At 40.0% G+C, this 16429-nt stretch overlaps 1 long non-coding RNA gene across 1 annotated transcript; it reads right to left on the minus strand.

The window, feature by feature from the left end:
• Window positions 1–432: 432 nt before the first annotated feature.
• Window positions 433–15797, minus strand: LOC113907661. The gene is made up of 4 exons (XR_003515254.1): window positions 15639–15797; window positions 14587–14728; window positions 12435–12532; window positions 433–1715 (listed from the first exon to the last, which is right to left on the minus strand). It is a non-coding gene; the product is annotated as an uncharacterized LOC113907661 (long non-coding RNA).
• Between the last annotated feature and the right edge of the window lie 632 nt (window positions 15798–16429).

Here is a 16429-nt window from a genome sequence, read left to right on the forward strand (position 1 = left end):
TGTTTAGGTCATCTGCCCACTTTTTGATTGGGTGGTTTAATATTCTGGTATTGAGCTGAATGAACTGGTTGTGTATATTAGAGATTAATCCTTTGTCAGTTGCTTTGCTTGCAATTATTTTCTCCCATTCTGAGGGTTGTCTTTTCACCTTGTTTATGGTTTCCTTTGCTGTGCAAAAGCTTTTAAGTTTAATTAGATCTCATTTGTTTATTTTTGTTTTTATTTCCATTACTCTAGAAGGTGGGTCATAAAGGATCTCACTGTGATTTATGCCCAAGAGTATTCTGCCTATGTTTTCCTCTAAGAGTTTGATAGATTCTGGTCTTACATTTAGATCTTTAATCCATCACTAGTTTATTTTTGTTTATGGTGTTAGGAAGTGTTCTAATTTCATTCTTTTATATGTAGCTGTCCAATTTTCCCAGCACCACTTATAAAAGAGGCTGTCTTTTCTCCATTGTATATTCTTGCCTCTTTTGTCAAAAATAAGGTGCCAATAGGTGCATGGGTACCTCTGAGCTTTCTATCTTGTTCTATTGGTCTATATTTCTGTTTTTTTGCTGGTACCATACTATCTTGATGACTATATCTTTATAGTACAATGTTACATGTCTTTTTGCCACAGTAGTAAAGCACATACATTATGATGTAATTGTGTAGATTATAAGAACTAGAGCTTCTTGTTGAACAGATAATTTTTAATAGAAATCCCATTTACAATAATTGCTGTTCAGGTGGTCTCAGGGTGTCCTGTAGCAGTCACACTTGACTTGACGATAAGCAGAGCAGTTATTATCAACTCTAAGTTAGCTTGTGTAAATTTATTTTACACAATAAATGATGTGAATCATGCATTTAGTTTTGGAATCTCAATTATTCTTGCCATTTTTTATGAAATAACTCATTACTTTCCTGTTGACTGGAAAGTAATCAAAACTCTTCAGGGAAAAGCCAGTTTCTCTATCAAATAAGGAAGCCCTTGAAGAGAGTGCCATAATCAACTTTACAGAGGGGTGAGGACAGTAAGAGGCAAAAGTAGAAAGGATTTACCCATAAATGTTCAGAAATACCTGCTGTGAGATAAACACCTCACAGTAGTGAATATGTACAATAGGAACTCATAAAAAAGTTGTCTCTTAGGAGAGACTTGTCTTCTAGACTCCCAAGTGGTGGCCTGGGAATATCGTGCAATGGCAGCCAGGAACCTGGACCAGTTTGTTGCCATTTGCCTGGTTACTAACAATTCAGGCACATCCAGTAATTACAAATTGGAATTCACTACTTTTCCTGTTTGAGGACTATTTTTTTTGACACTTTGATACCCTTAGCTATTCATATATTTTCATCCTTACATAAGATGTTTCCATTCCAGTCCTTTTAACAAGTAGATATGTGATATACTAATAACTAATTGGTGATAAGTGATTGGTACTATTTTTGTCAAAATTTTCTTCTATTTATCTTTTAAAGTGCATCACACTTCATAATATGAGAAAAGAAGAGCATAGCCGACTTTTCTTCCAGCAAGGAAGCAGCAGTGTTGATAACAGCATTGGGGCAGAGCAGGGCAGAGTCTGATCTGTGTAACGCAAAATGAGTTTCCAAATTTGGGGACACACGCTTTAAACATTTGTAACTTTGGCTTTCCTTCCTTTAATCAGTAGGTTGACTAAAAGCAGCTGCATATATTGTCTTTGAGATAAGGCTTTGAAACACTGCAAAAGAACAAGGAAGACAAATTCATTATATGTCATTTCTTTCAGTCTGGCAGGCAGATGATAAGAGTCCTATTTTCATGAATTATAGAACATCCATCCTGCTCTCGGTTTTGGGAGCCTTAAATTGTCAAAGCTTCATCTCCATGAAACTTCATTCTTATCCTTAAATAGTTATTTTCATTACGTTTACTTTCATTAATTCTTTCAGTATAATAGCATCAAATGACCTCAGCAGCTATTTTATACATATGCTACATCAGTACTCGTTACATTGTTATATTGGTACTTAGTATACGTATTAGTAAATGGGGCATTCTCTCCAATTACTTTAGGGGTATCTACTTGTGATATTGTGACTTATAATAACAAATATATATTTGGTATTTTGGCACAAAACCTTTGGAATTTCCTAAGTGATAAAAACAACAAAGGTGCCCTTTATTTGTTAATGAGGTGGATTTTGGACTGACCTTAGGTAACCTAAGTGTGGTGGCTGGTTGCCAAGAGAATCAACTTTGTGTTTAGAAGCCTGGAATGTTCAGTCCCATGCCCTGACCTCCAGGGAGGGGAGAGGGCTTAGAGGTGGAGGTCACCAATGGAAGATGTAATCAGTCATATCTATCTGACAAAGCCTCTGTACAAACACAGAAGGATGAAGTAGCAAGAGCTTCCTGGTCAGGGAACATGTGAAGATTCTGGGAGAGCTTGTGTCTGGAGAGGGTCTGGAAGCCCCAAGCCCTTTGCCCAAACCTCACCCTGTGCACATTTTCTGTTGGTTGTCCCTGGGTTGTATCCTTTTAAAACAAATTGGTAATCTAATGTCAACTGAGAAATAAATGCACAACCTAAAAGTTGAGAGGTATATTTTATTCAGTGGACATACTGAGGATTTTAAGCCTAGGAGGCAACATGTCAAGTAATCCTAAGAGAACTGTTCCCAGGAGGTGAGGGGAGGGAGCCAGGTTACACAGGAGTTTTTGCAACAAAGGGCAGGTATTTGGAACAAAGTGAAAGTGAAGTCACTCAGTCATGTCCGACTCTGCAACCCCATGGTCTGTAGCCTACCAGGCTTCTCTGTCCATAGGATTTGCCAGGCAAGAGTACTGGAGTGGGTTGCCATTTCCTTCTCCAGGGGATGTTCCCGACCCAGGGATTGAACCCAGGTCTCCTGCATTGCAGGCAGAGGCTTTACCCTCTGAGCCACTGTGAGCACTCAAGAAAATCAGACATCTCAAGTCAAGGAATTTAGTGTTTTCTATGTACGGGAAGATGCAAGAGTCTGGACTCACTGAAGTCATTCCTTTGATGTGCACCTCAGCTCTCTGGGGCCAGGATCTTGTGTTTTCACAACCTGAGTTCCACAGAGCTTACTATGGGGAGTGGCTGCAGTCTGATGGCTGCTGGATGGCAGGTGTTCTTTCCTTCCTGAGTCCCCTCAGGGCTCACCAGCTCACTATCTGTGGTGGCTGCAACTGCTAAGGATTGTGACATTCTTTGTTCACTGATATGGCAGGAAATATTCCATTTCTCAATATTATTTCCATTTATGGATAAAGTTACTGAAGTTAAGCAAAGTCAGAAGACATGGTAGTGCAGGTAACTGTTCTGTGAGAGGGAGGGGTTAGAACATGGAACAGTCTGCCTCACACTTACTCCTTTACCAGATCACACTTAGGACATTAAGAAACACTGTTTTCTTATCAAGCCACTGCTACTAGTATCTAATACTGTCCCTCAGATACATTGTGAAATACGGTCAGTACCATTTAACTCTCAAGATGTAGACTCATTAATTTCCTTAATTAAGAAGTAACTCATTCTGTCATATTATGAATTATGAAACCATAAACTGGAGCTGGATTTGACATCTCTAGTAGCAAAAGTTGATATGGTCTGCCATGTTTTAAAAATGAAATTAAGAATAATATTATATTCACTACTCTATATGAAACCAATATTGTTACCTAGCAGACATTCATATTCAGTGGCATGGTAGAATTCCATTATATTTTGAACTTTGTAGCTTCTTAGTGTTACTGCCAAAATCCTGGCTCCCTCTCCACTGATGCTAAATAAAAATATGGAGACAAGGTTTTGGAGCAAATAGAAAGATGGGTGAGAGAACACCTCAGGCTAGCATCTCAAGAACTGTGCCCCACTTTGAGGAATCTGAGGGAATTATATAGGTGGGGCTTGCAGTCTGGGGTATGTGATAAGGAACAAAGTAGTGAGAATCTTGAATTCTTCTTCCTGCATTACTTCCAAACGGTCAGAGCTGGCGTCAAGTAGTCCAGTAATTGGGTCCTTTGTCTCTATGTTTATCACTCTGCAACATTTTTTCTGAAATACAAAAAGCTACAAAGAGTGGTCTGCAAAGGGAGTGTGGGGAAAGTAAGCAGCAGGTACAGGATAGTGTAGTGTCAGGGAGTGGTAGGTTAGCTTTGCATAGTGTCAGGGAGTGTTAGGTTAGCTTTGTGAAATACTAATCTTGTTACAAACTCTGCAGAGTAGTAACAGTTAAAGCAAATCTGCTGCTGCTGCTAAGTCTCTTCAGTCGTGTCCGACTCTATGCGACCCCATAGATTGCAGCCCAGCAGGCTCCCCCGTCCCTGGGATTCTCCAGGCAAGAACACTGGAGTGGGTTGCCATTTCTTTCTCCAATGCATGAAAGTGAAAAGTGAAAGTGAAGATGCTCAGTCGTGTTCGACTCTTAGCAACCCCATGGACTGCAGCCTACCAGGCTCCTCTGTCCATGGGATTGTCCAGGCAGGAGTACTGGAGTGGGTTGCCATTGCCTTCTCCAAAAGCAAAGCTAGGAGTGATTAACTTCTCCAGGTCCATTTATGTTTCTTCTTTAGTCTTTTCACTGCTCCCCTTTCCTTTCCTTGTTCTCAGGAGAGGAAAAACTTCATTTCTATTTTTGTTGCAACATTAGTTTTAAGTCTGTAATTCATTTCCCTTGGAAAGTTTTAGGCAGTAGCCTTTGACCAAAAGCATTCAGTTAAAAAAAAAAAAAAGACTGACTTGAATATAACTCTTACTTTCTTTACATGAATCATCTTTGGGTAAAAGGCACTGAGGCAGGAGGTAGATGGGCCCTGGTGCAGGGTAAAGCAATTGGAGATTTATCCCCTGTGGACCAACACTCCAAGACAAGGATGGCACAAGAACTGAAAGAGACCAGTTAGACCTAATTGATATCTATAGGACATTTCATTCCAAAACAATGAATTTCACCTTTTTCTCAAGCACACATGGAACCTTCTCCAGGATAGACCACATCCTGGGCCATAAAGCTAGCCTTGGTAAATTCAAAAAAATAGAAATCATTCCAAGCATCTTTTCTGACCACAATGCAGTAAGATTAGATCTCAACTACAGGAGAAAAACTATTAAAAATTCCAACATATGGAGGCTGAACAACACGCTGCTGAATAACCAACAAATCACAGAAGAAATCAAGAAAGAAATCAAAACTTGCATAGAAATGAATGAAAATGAAAACACAACAACCCAAAACCTGTGGGACACGGTAAAAGCAGTCCTAAGGGGAAAGTTCATAGCAAAACAGGCACACCTCAAGAAACAAGAAAAAAGTCAAATAAATAACCTAACTCTACACCTAAAGCAACTAGAAAAGGAAGAAATGAAGAACCCCAGGGTTAGTAGAAGGAAAGAAATCTTAAAAATTAGAGCAGAAATAAATGCAAAAGAAACAAAAGAGACCATAGCAAAAATCAACAAAACCAAAAGCTGGTTCTTTGAAAGGATAAATAAAATTGACAAACCATTAGCCAGACTCATCAAGAAACAAAGGGAGAAAAATCAAATCAATAAAATTAGAAACGAAAATGGAGAGATCACAACAGACAACACAGAAATACAAAGGATCGTAAGAGACTACTATCAACAATTATATGCCAATAAAATGGACAATGTGGAAGAAATGGACAAATTCTTAGAAAAGTACAACTTTCCAAAACTCGACCAGGAAGAAATAGAAAATCTTAACAGACCCATCACAAACATGGAAATTGAAACTGTAATCAAAAATCTTCCAGCAAACAAAAGCCCCGGTCCAGACGGCTTCACAGCTGAATTCTACCAAAAATTTAGAGAAGAGCTAACACCTATCCTGCTCAAACTCTTCCAGAAAATTGCAGAGGAAGGTAAACTTCCAAACTCATTCTACGAGGCCACCATCACCCTAATACCAAAACCTGACAAAGATCCCACAAAAAAAGAAAACTACAGGCCAATATCACTGATGAACATAGATGCAGAAATCCTTAACAAAATTCTAGCAATCAGAATCCAACAACACATTAAAAAGATCATATACCATGACCAAGTGGGCTTTATCCCAGGGATGCAAGGATTCTTCAATATCCGCAAATCAATCAATGTAATACACCACATTAACAAATTGAAAAATAAAACCCATATGATTATCTCAATAGATGCAGAGAAAGCCTTTGACAAAATTCAGCACCCATTTATGATAAAAACTCTCCAGAAAGCAGGAATAGAAGGAACATACCTCGACATAATAAAAGCTATATATGACAAACCCACAGCAAACATTATCCTCAATGGTGAAAAATTGAAAGCATTTCCTCTAAAGTCAGGAACAAGACAAGGGTGCCCACTTTCACCATTACTATTCAACATAGTTTTGGAAGTTTTGGCCACAGCAATCAGAGAAGAAAAAGAAATAAAAGGAATCCAAACTGGAAAAGAAGAAGTGAAACTCTCACTATTTGCAGATGACATGATCCTCTACATAGAAAACCCTAAAGACTCCACTAGAAAATTACTAGAACTACTCAATGACTATAGTAAAGTTGCAGAATATAAAATCAACACACAGAAATCCCTTGCATTCCTATACACTAATAATGAGAAAACAGAAAGAGAAATTAAGGAAACAATTCCATTCACCATTGCAACGGAAAGAATAAAATACTTAGGAATATATCTACCTAAAGAAACCAAAGACCTATATATAGAAAACTATAAAACACTGGTGAAAGAAACCAAAGAGGACACTAATAGATGGAGAAATATACCATGTTCATGGATTGGAAGAATCAATATAGTGAAAATGAGTATACTACCCAAAGCAATTTATAGATTCAATGCAATCCCTATCAAGCTACCAACGGTATTCTTCACAGAGCTAGAACAAATAATTTCACAATTTGTATGGAAATACAAAAAACCTCGAATAGCCAAAGCGATCTTGAGAAAGAAGAATGGAACTGGAGGAATCAACCTACCTGACTTCAGGCTCTACTGAAAAGCTATAGTCATCAAGACAGTATGGTACTGGCACAAAGACAGAAATATAGATCAATGGAACAAAATAGAAAGCCCAGAGATAAATCCACGCACATATGGACACCTTATCTTTGACAAAGGAGGCAAGAATATACAATGGATTAAAGACAATCTCTTTAACAAGTGGTGCTGGGAAATCTGGTCAACCACTTGTAAAAGAATGAAACTAGAACACTTTCTAACACCATACACAAAAATAAACTCAAAATGGATTAAAGATCTCAACGTAAGACCAGAAACTATAAAACTCCTAGAGGAGAACATAGGCAAAACACTCTCCGACATACATCACAGCAGGGTCCTCTATGACCCACCTCCCAGAATATTGGAAATAAAAGCAAAAATTAACAAATGGGACCTAATTAACCTTAAAAGCTTCTGCACATCAAAGGAATCTATTAGCAAGGTGAAAAGACAGCCTTCAGAATGGGAGAAAATAATAGCAAATGAAGCAACTGACAAACAACTAATCTCAAAAATATACAAGCAACTCCTACAGCTCAACTCCAGAAAAATAAATGACCCAATCAAAAAATGGGCCAAAGAACTAAATAGACATTTCTCCAAAGAAGATATGCAGATGGCTAACAAATACATGAAAAGATGCTCAACATCACTCATTATCAGAGAAATACAAACCAAAACCACTATGAGGTACAATTTCACACCAGTCAGAATGGCTGCTATCCAAAAGTCTACAAACAATAAATGCTGGAGAGGGTGTGGAGAAAAGGGAACCCTCTTACACTGTTGGTGGGAATGCAAAGTAGTACAGCCACTATGGAGAACAGTGTGGAGATTCCTTAAAAAACTGGAAATAGAACTGCCTTATGACCCAGCAATCCCACTGCTGGGCATACACACTGAGGAAACCAGAAGGGAAAGAGACACGTGTACCCCAATGTTCATCGCAGCACTGTTTATAATAGCCAGGACATGGAAGCAACCTAGATGTCCATCAGCAGATGAATGGATAAGACAGCTGTGGTACATATACACAATGGAGTATTACTCAGCCATTAAAAAGAAAACATTTGAATCAGTTCTAATGAGGTGGATGAAACTGGAGCCTATTATACAGAGTGAAGTAAGCCAGAAAGAAAAACACCAATACAGTATACTAATGCATATATATGGAATTTAGAAAGATGGTAACAATAACCCTGTGTACGAGACAGCAAAAGAGACACTGATGTATAGAACAGTCTTATGGAGTCTATGGGAGAGGGAGAGGGTGGGAAGATTTGGGAGAATGGCATTGAAACATGTAAAATATCATGTATGAAACGAGATGCCAGTCCAGGTTCGATGCACGATACTGGATGCTTGGGGCTAGTGCACTGGGACGACCCAGAGGGATGGTATGGGGAGGGAGGAGGGAGGAGGGTTCAGGATGGGGAACACATGTATACCTGTGGCAGATTCATTTTGATATTTGGCAAAACTAATACAATTATGTAAAGTTTAAAAATAAAATAAAATTAAAAAGCAAAAAAAAAAAAACTGAAAGAGGAGGCTGGGCCCCGCCTAGATAGAAGACAAGAGAGACCACATGTTTCTTATTCTCAGAGTCAGAGACCTTCCTGACTACACATGTGCAGAAAGACTCCTTGGAGGTCAAAAGAGGAGTGATGCTAAGAGATACTACCTATAGGCCGCTTTCGTGGAATCAATCTTGGCTGAGAGATGCATGGACACACGTGGGAGGATCCTGAGACACATCAAATAGGGACTCTGCACCAGGCAAATCAAAATGACTGGTCAAAGGAAACCCAGAAGAAATGCCCCATGAAAGTATTTCAAATTGTCAATGAGCACACGACTCAGCGACTCTCTCTGAGCCCACCTATCCACACATATCCTACAGCATGTGTCTATCCACATATACTGTAGTGTTTTTACTCCTATTAAATAATTTACTTCTTTCACCACTTTCCATCTTTGTGGAAGTTCTTTTTCTGCAAAGCCAAAGAAACAGGGTCTTATCACTGACTGACCACTGGTCTAGTGGCTAGAATTCAGTGCTCTCACGGCCATGACCCGGCCTCAATCTCTGGCTGGGAACTGAACCCTGCTTCAAATTGCTGAAGGCTGAGGCCACTAAGATCATGGCATCTGGTCCTATCAGTCCAGTTCAGTTCAGTCATTCAGTCATGTCCGACTCTTGGAGACCCCATGAATCACAGCACGCCAGGCCTCCTTGTCCAACACCAACTCTCGGAGTTCACTCAGACTCACGTCCATCGAGTCAGTGATGCCATCCAGCCATCTTATCCTCTGTTGTCCCCTTCTCCTCCTGCTCCCAATCCCTCCCAGCATCACAGTCTTTTCCAATGAGTCAACTCTTCGCATGAGGTGGCCAAAGTACTGGAGTTTCAACTTTAGCATCATTCCTTCCAAAGAAATCCCAGGGCTGATCTCCTTCAGAATGGACTGGTTGGATCTCCTTGCAGTCCAAGGGACTCTCAAGAGTCTTCTCCAACACCACAGTTCAACAGCACCAATTCTTCGGCGCTCAGCCTTCTTCACAGTCCAACTCTCACATCCACACATGACCACAGGAAAAACCGTAGCCTTGACTAGATGGACCTTTGTTGGCAAAGTAATGTCTCTGCTTTTGAATATGCTATCTAGTTTGGTCATAACTTTACTTCCAAGGAGTAAGCGTCTTTTAATTTCATGGCTGCAGTCACCATCTGCAGTGATTTTGGAGCCCCCAAAAATAAAGTCTGACACTGTTTCCACTGTTTCCCCATCTATTTCCCATGAAGTAATGGGACCAGATGCCATGATCTTCATTTTCTGAATGTTGAGCTTTCAGCCAACTTTTTCACTCTCCACTTTCACTTTCTTCAAGCGGCTTTTTAGTTCCTCTTCACTTTCTGCCATAAGGGTGGTGTCATCTGTTTATCTGAGGTTATTGATATTTCTCCCAGCAATCTTGATTCCAGCTTGTGTTTCTTCCAGCCCAGCATTTCTCATGATGTACTCTGCATATAAGTTAAATAAGCAGGGTGACAATATACAACCTTGATGTACTCCTTTTCCTATTTGGAACCAGTCTGTTGTTCCATGTCCACTTCTAACTGTTGCTTCCTGACCTGCATATAGGTTTCTCAAGAGGCAGATCAGGTGGTCTGGTATTCCCATCTCTTTCAGAATTTTCCACAGTTTATTGTGATCCACACAGTCAAAGGCTTGGCATAGTCAATAAAGCAGAAATAGATGTTTTTCTGGAACTCTCTTGCTTTTTCCATGATCCAGCAGATGTTGGCAATTTGATCTCTGGTTCCTCTGCCTTTTCTAAAACCAGCTTGAACATCAAGAAGTTCATGGTTCACGTATTGCTGAAGCCTGGCTTGGAGAATTTTGAGCATTACTTTACTAGCGTGTGAGATCAGTGCAATAGTGTGGTCATTTGAGCATTCTTTGGCATTGCCTTTCTTTGGGATTGGAATGAAACCTGACCTTTTCCAGTCATGTGGCCACTGTTCAGTTTCCCAAATTTGCTGGCATATTGAGTACAGCACTTCACAGCAAATAGGTAGGGAAACAAGGAAACAGTGAGAGACTTTAATTTTGGGGGCTCCAAAATCACTGCAGATGGTGACTGCAGCCATGAAATTAAAAGATGCTTGATCCTTGGAAGAAAAGCTATGACCAACCTAGACAGCATATTAAAAAGCAGAGACATTACTTTACCAACAAAGATCCATCTAGTCAAAGCTATGGTTTTTCCAGTAGTTGTGTATGAATGTGAGAGTTGGACTATAAAGAAGGCTGAGTGCCAAGGAATTGATGGTTTTGAACTCTGGTGTTAGAGAAGACACTTTAGAGTCCCTTGGACTGCAAGGAGATCCAGCCAGTCCATCCTAAAGGAAATGAGTCCTGAATATTCATTGGAAGGACTGGTGCTGAAGCTGAAATTCCAATACTTTGGCCACCTGATATGAAGAACTGACTCCTTGGAAAAGATCCTGATGCTGGGAAAGATTGAAGGCAAGAGGAGAAGGGGACAACAAAGAATGAGATGGTTAGATGGCATCACCAACGTGATAGACATGAGTTTGAGTAAGCTCTAGGAGTTGGTGATGGACAGGGAAGCCTGGTGTGCTACAGTCCACAGGGTTGCAAAAAGGTGGACATGACTGAATGACTGAACTGAACTGAGGCCACCTGAGATCAGCACTAGGGTGAATTTTGGATGTAAGTCTTTTGAAAAATCAACTTAGCAGTGTATCACAGTGTTGGAATACTAGGACCATTTTCGAAGGTCTCCCTCTTGAACTCTCCTCCAGATTTAAAGAAGTAACTGCTACCTTTGGCTGGGATTCACAGATCCTGGAGAAGACAGTCAATCACACCTGCCTTGATGCATAGTGATGGTGGGTCCCTCGAGTGCTTACAATGTGCTGCTGTTTATTCTAGGTGCTCTACAGTTCTCTCTCACTTACCGACACAATAAATCTGAGAAATGGAAAGCTCAAGCTCAGAGGGCTTCACTCACTGGTTTGAAATCCCTCAGCTTGAAAGTGATGGACTTGGTGTGCCAACCTGGTCTTGTGCTTCTCTATTCAACACTGGCTCTCAAGAATGAAACAAAGGACAGGACTTGGAATTTCATGTTTCTCAGTGCTGGTTCCAACATGGTCTCAGTAAGCAGTTATTAGAAGATGAGGAAGGACAGAGGAAGGAAGGAAGGAAGGAGAGCAGGACAGACAAGGATGTGCCGTGAGGAGAATTTGGGAGAGAATGGGAAAATGATGAGGGCTGCACAGCAAAAGGCAGATCCACACTCAGGACCTATGAGGTCACACCTGCTTTCTCATCATGAGGACTTCTCCTCTGGGCCTTAGCTTGGCAGATATTTGTTGTTTACTGCATCATATATTTCACTAAAAGCCTGAAATTTGTGATTTTTTATTATCTCATTTCTTTCACAATTATTAGTTGAAATACTTAAAACAATGAAAACTCCTGCAACTGGTACTATTTGGTTACTCTGAAACCCTTTGAAAGGAAAAAAGCAGAAAAAACAGAACTTCATGCTTTTGAGGTGATTGGTCTTGGGGAACTTCATGTTTTCCAGTTCCTTTGGCTAAGCAAACCCTTACAAACACCAGCTCTTCAACGAAGCCAATCACCATCCACCCAGGAATCCAGCCCTAGGAATCCACATCTCTGACCCTCAAGTCTTTGTGCTCTTAGAACAAAAACCACAGAAAACTGGGTGTATCTCTAAATACATTTCAGGTTTTGAGGCATGGCTAGATACACTGTTATTTTATGTAAATAAGACAGAGTATATAATTATGGTTTTGGCAGAGGCTCATAGAAGAGATGAGTAAAGAAAGGGTTTCAAGTATACTCACTTACTCATGAACTGTCCTGCATTCTGTGACATATCCATCAAAGGAGCCCCACCCCGAGGTTGCCTCTTGGGAGGACACATCCATCTAACCCTGAAAGCCAAACTGGACACAGTGATTTTGGTGGGTATGATTTCACCTTCTCCAAAATCTCCATGCAGACAGATGTGAAAGTAGAGGTGTCTCCTGTCTGCAGAAACACATTTTCATGTCTTAGCCCCAAGTGTCAGAAAAAGCAAGATTTTGTGTCCGATTAGGACCCAGTCTCTCCTTCTGATGCAATCTCTCTCATTCTTAAACACTGTGGACCTGGAACATTGCTGCTGAGATGATAACATTTTTTCCCGAGTAGTGCTTCTGACAGGAAAGAACATAAAGCTAGCATCTCATCACCAACATTAGAATCCTTAAGCCATGTTCTGCTCCTCTCACCCTTTCTTTTTGTCCAGCACAGGCCACAGTGAAATAATGAACTTAATACAATGGGTCTATTGTCAAGGGCGACACTTCTGGCCAGACATGATTTTGAACATAGCTCTGCTTCATCATGGGCTTTTCCTGGTGGCTCAGTGATAAAGAATCCATCTGCCAATGCAGGAGTGATGGGTTTGACCCCTGGGTTGGGAAGATCCCCTGGAGAAGGGAATGGCAACCTACTCCAGTATTCTTGCCTGGAGAATCCCATGGACAGAGGAACCTGGTGGGCTACAGTCCATGGGGTTGCAAGAGAGTCAGACAAGACTTAGTGATTAAACAGCAACAACTGCTTCTTCATATTATAAAAATAAGCAATTCACTTATTAAATGTCATCTTAGGCTTTTAATTTTCACACAAATGTCAGATGTGAAATCTTATTAACTATCAAAAGAATGTACAGGCATATATTTTTGGTAAACAATCTATTTGAATGTTCAGTAGCATCATATCCAATTTGAGGACCGAATCCAAAATCATGGAGGGGTTCATAGAATTAAGTTAGTTCTCATTTTCTTCATTTCTAAGATAAAGAGAATCCATATTATTCAAGGTAACTATGACTCTGTGATCCATGAAAGATTTCATAGTCTTATGAAAAGCTTATCAGAAGCTGCATTTTGTACCCAGGCTTAAATGACTACCGGGAAGGAAATGTGAGGTGTTTATTTATGGGGTCTGTTCTCAAAATTAATGGGAAAGACTGAGAAGGCTCGCTTCATTAATTGGAAAGAAAAGGGCACTTTGTCTCACTTTTCTGTCTCTGCAAGTCCAGCCAGGAAAGAGTGCTGATGCTCACAGGAGATCATATGCAGAAAGGATAGGCAGGCAGATCAACACTTGTCAGGAAGATGATTTACAGGGAAATGATTTTTGGAATATTTCTAAGTCTCAGTAAATATCAAATAACTTAGGAGACACAAACAAAACTCAACTCAGAATGATATGAGTTGTCCATGCAATCCAGACAGCTGTGCTTAGGGAAGTGAACAGCTTTGTCTCACTGAAGTTTGAACAGGGGCACAGACTAAGTTCAACAGCTGCTGTATACATGAGTTGTTAGTTTTTTCTTTTTTTAATTTAATTTTTTATTGAAGTGTAGTTGATTTGCAATGTTGTGTTAGTTTCAGGTGTTCAATAACACGACTCAGTTATATATTCTATTTCAGATTCTTTAAAAATGCACATGTTTAATTTTTCAACATATTACTTACTTAAGATTTATTAATTTAAAAAAGGCCCCATGTGATGACTATAACTTAATGTCATTTTTAAAATTCTTGTCCTGATAAGACCTAATTAGTGTGAGAAAATTTTGTTAATGCTTATCAGTAAATCAGATAAAAGAGAATGTCATTTTTTTGCCAGCCCCGAAATTCTGGATCACAGATACATGACAACTGCTATGTTCTCATGCCAGAGCTTGAAAATATTCTGTTTATTTTTTTCTCTAAGACTGATCAAGGTCAAGTTCTTCATACAAGAATAAAGGCAACTTGCCGATGATGAGTTTTGGATATAATGTGAGTGTTTTCCTAAATTTGGTAAAACCTTTCATGGACACTACAATGCGTACAGCATAGAAGTAGAGACTGGATATTCATAACTGTCTTTAGTTCTTTACTGTTAAATCCTTTTAATATTATTATGGATATTACTCCAAAGCACAGCAAAAATGAGATACCTTTGCTGCCCATTTGCAATAGGTGGTTCCTCTTTTTCTCAGAAGAGAAGGTCTGGTGTGAGAGGGCAGGTCTGAGGTCTGGGACCTCTGCTTACTCCCTCTTTGGCTGCAGGAGAGGTTCCTTCTCAGCCCAGCAAGGTTCCTGTTGATGAAGCACAATCTTTCAGTTGTATACTTTGGTTTAAAACATCCCTGTGAGGAAGGTGCCCAGACCCCAGGACCCAGGACAGAAGGGTCCTCAGGAGCTTCCTGGGCACAGACCCCCAGAAAAGGGTGGAAAATGTCCCCTTTGTCAATCATAGGAAAGGCTCAGCCCCCGTGGGAAAGGGCACACCTTCCATCCACACACAGATAACACTCCCATCTCATCACTGCCACTTTAAACTTCTTTCTGCCTTTCCTCCTTTCTCTGCATTTTCTGCTTTTGTTTTCCTTCCTCTTCTTTCACCAACAGGTCCCTTTCTTCAGTGTGTTCTTCTCTTTCCTCCCTCACATCTCCCGAGCTCATTTCCTTGTTCTCTACTCCTGCTCCAGCTTAACCTCCTTCCTCACCATGAACTTTCCTTTTCTTTTTCATCATTTCTGACTTCAACCACTGCAGAGGAGCATATGCCCTTCCATAGAACTATGGTTCTTCCTGGCAGGCACAGAAATGCTCAAAAGATATATTTGGAGTGATCTAATGTTTCAGTGTGGTTACTAAAATCTAAAGCTATGTCAGAGGATGTGAAGGGATGTGGGCTTCACAGTAAGTTCCCTACAAATGAATGAGTTCTATTCCGAGAGAAAGTCCAATTTGTTTCTAAGTCCAACAAAGTTAGCCCAGGCACCCAACTAACACGATCGACTCTATAGCACTGCACTGAAATTGGTTTATAATACTTTTCACACAAACAATACATAAAAAAGCATACACTCAATAAAGAAAACATTTTTAATCTTACAGTGCAGTACCTTGAAAAGTTCAGTAGTACAGTACAACAGCTGGCATACAGGGGCATATTTGCATTTTTGGAAGTTCACAACTCGAAAGTTTGTATGTAGGTACTTACTGTACTAGAGATTTGCTTAGTCCTTCTTACTCCACTAAGGCAATTGAAGGTTTCTCCACTTGCTATGGAACCTTAACCTTAGAAGCAAACCTCAAAGACATGGGCCACGACTGTTTCTGATGAACCTGAGGCTTCCAGCAAGAGTCAAGTTCTGCAGCCCCATCTGTCAGAAGAAGAGGTGATGTAGCTTGTTAACGTTAAATCACACATTGTTTCCCCCACCTTGGCTTAATAAGTTAGATATCTGCAACAATGATTCACCAGAAGATTAAACTACAACTCACCCTTGAACAACATGGGCTTGAACTGCAGGAGTGCACTTATATGTGAATTTTTTCATAGATACAGTGCTTATATTTTCACTGTACAAAAATTTAGATTAACAGAATGTAGGGGGAAGTTTGTGTTTGATTAGAGATCACAGAATGTGATTTCAAAAGGGTTCAAATCTTGATTTCAACCAAACTGCTTTAGCTTCCTGCCCTGGTGTGAGGGCATTTTTTTGAGGCAGAGGTGGCAGCCTGTACTTTTTCCATTGTGAGAGGTCAGAGCACCTGATCCCTCGTGTCTCTAAGGGGCAGCTGTATGGTAGTTCCATCTTGCACTGACATTGGAAGAGGATCGGCAAAGCTATTAAGCAAATAATTTCTTTTATCTGCTTTTGTGTATTTAAGAAGGACAAACTAGAAGCTTCATGCTGGTCTAAAATTTTCCATTTAAAGAATTTTCTGTTTTAGCATTGTCCCCTGCCTCAATATAACAACTACTTTGTGCTGTTATAAAGTTTTTTT

Source organism: Bos indicus x Bos taurus, chromosome 17, assembly GCF_003369695.1.
Source record: "Bos indicus x Bos taurus breed Angus x Brahman F1 hybrid chromosome 17, Bos_hybrid_MaternalHap_v2.0, whole genome shotgun sequence".
Lineage (NCBI taxonomy): Eukaryota > Metazoa > Chordata > Mammalia > Artiodactyla > Bovidae > Bos > Bos indicus x Bos taurus.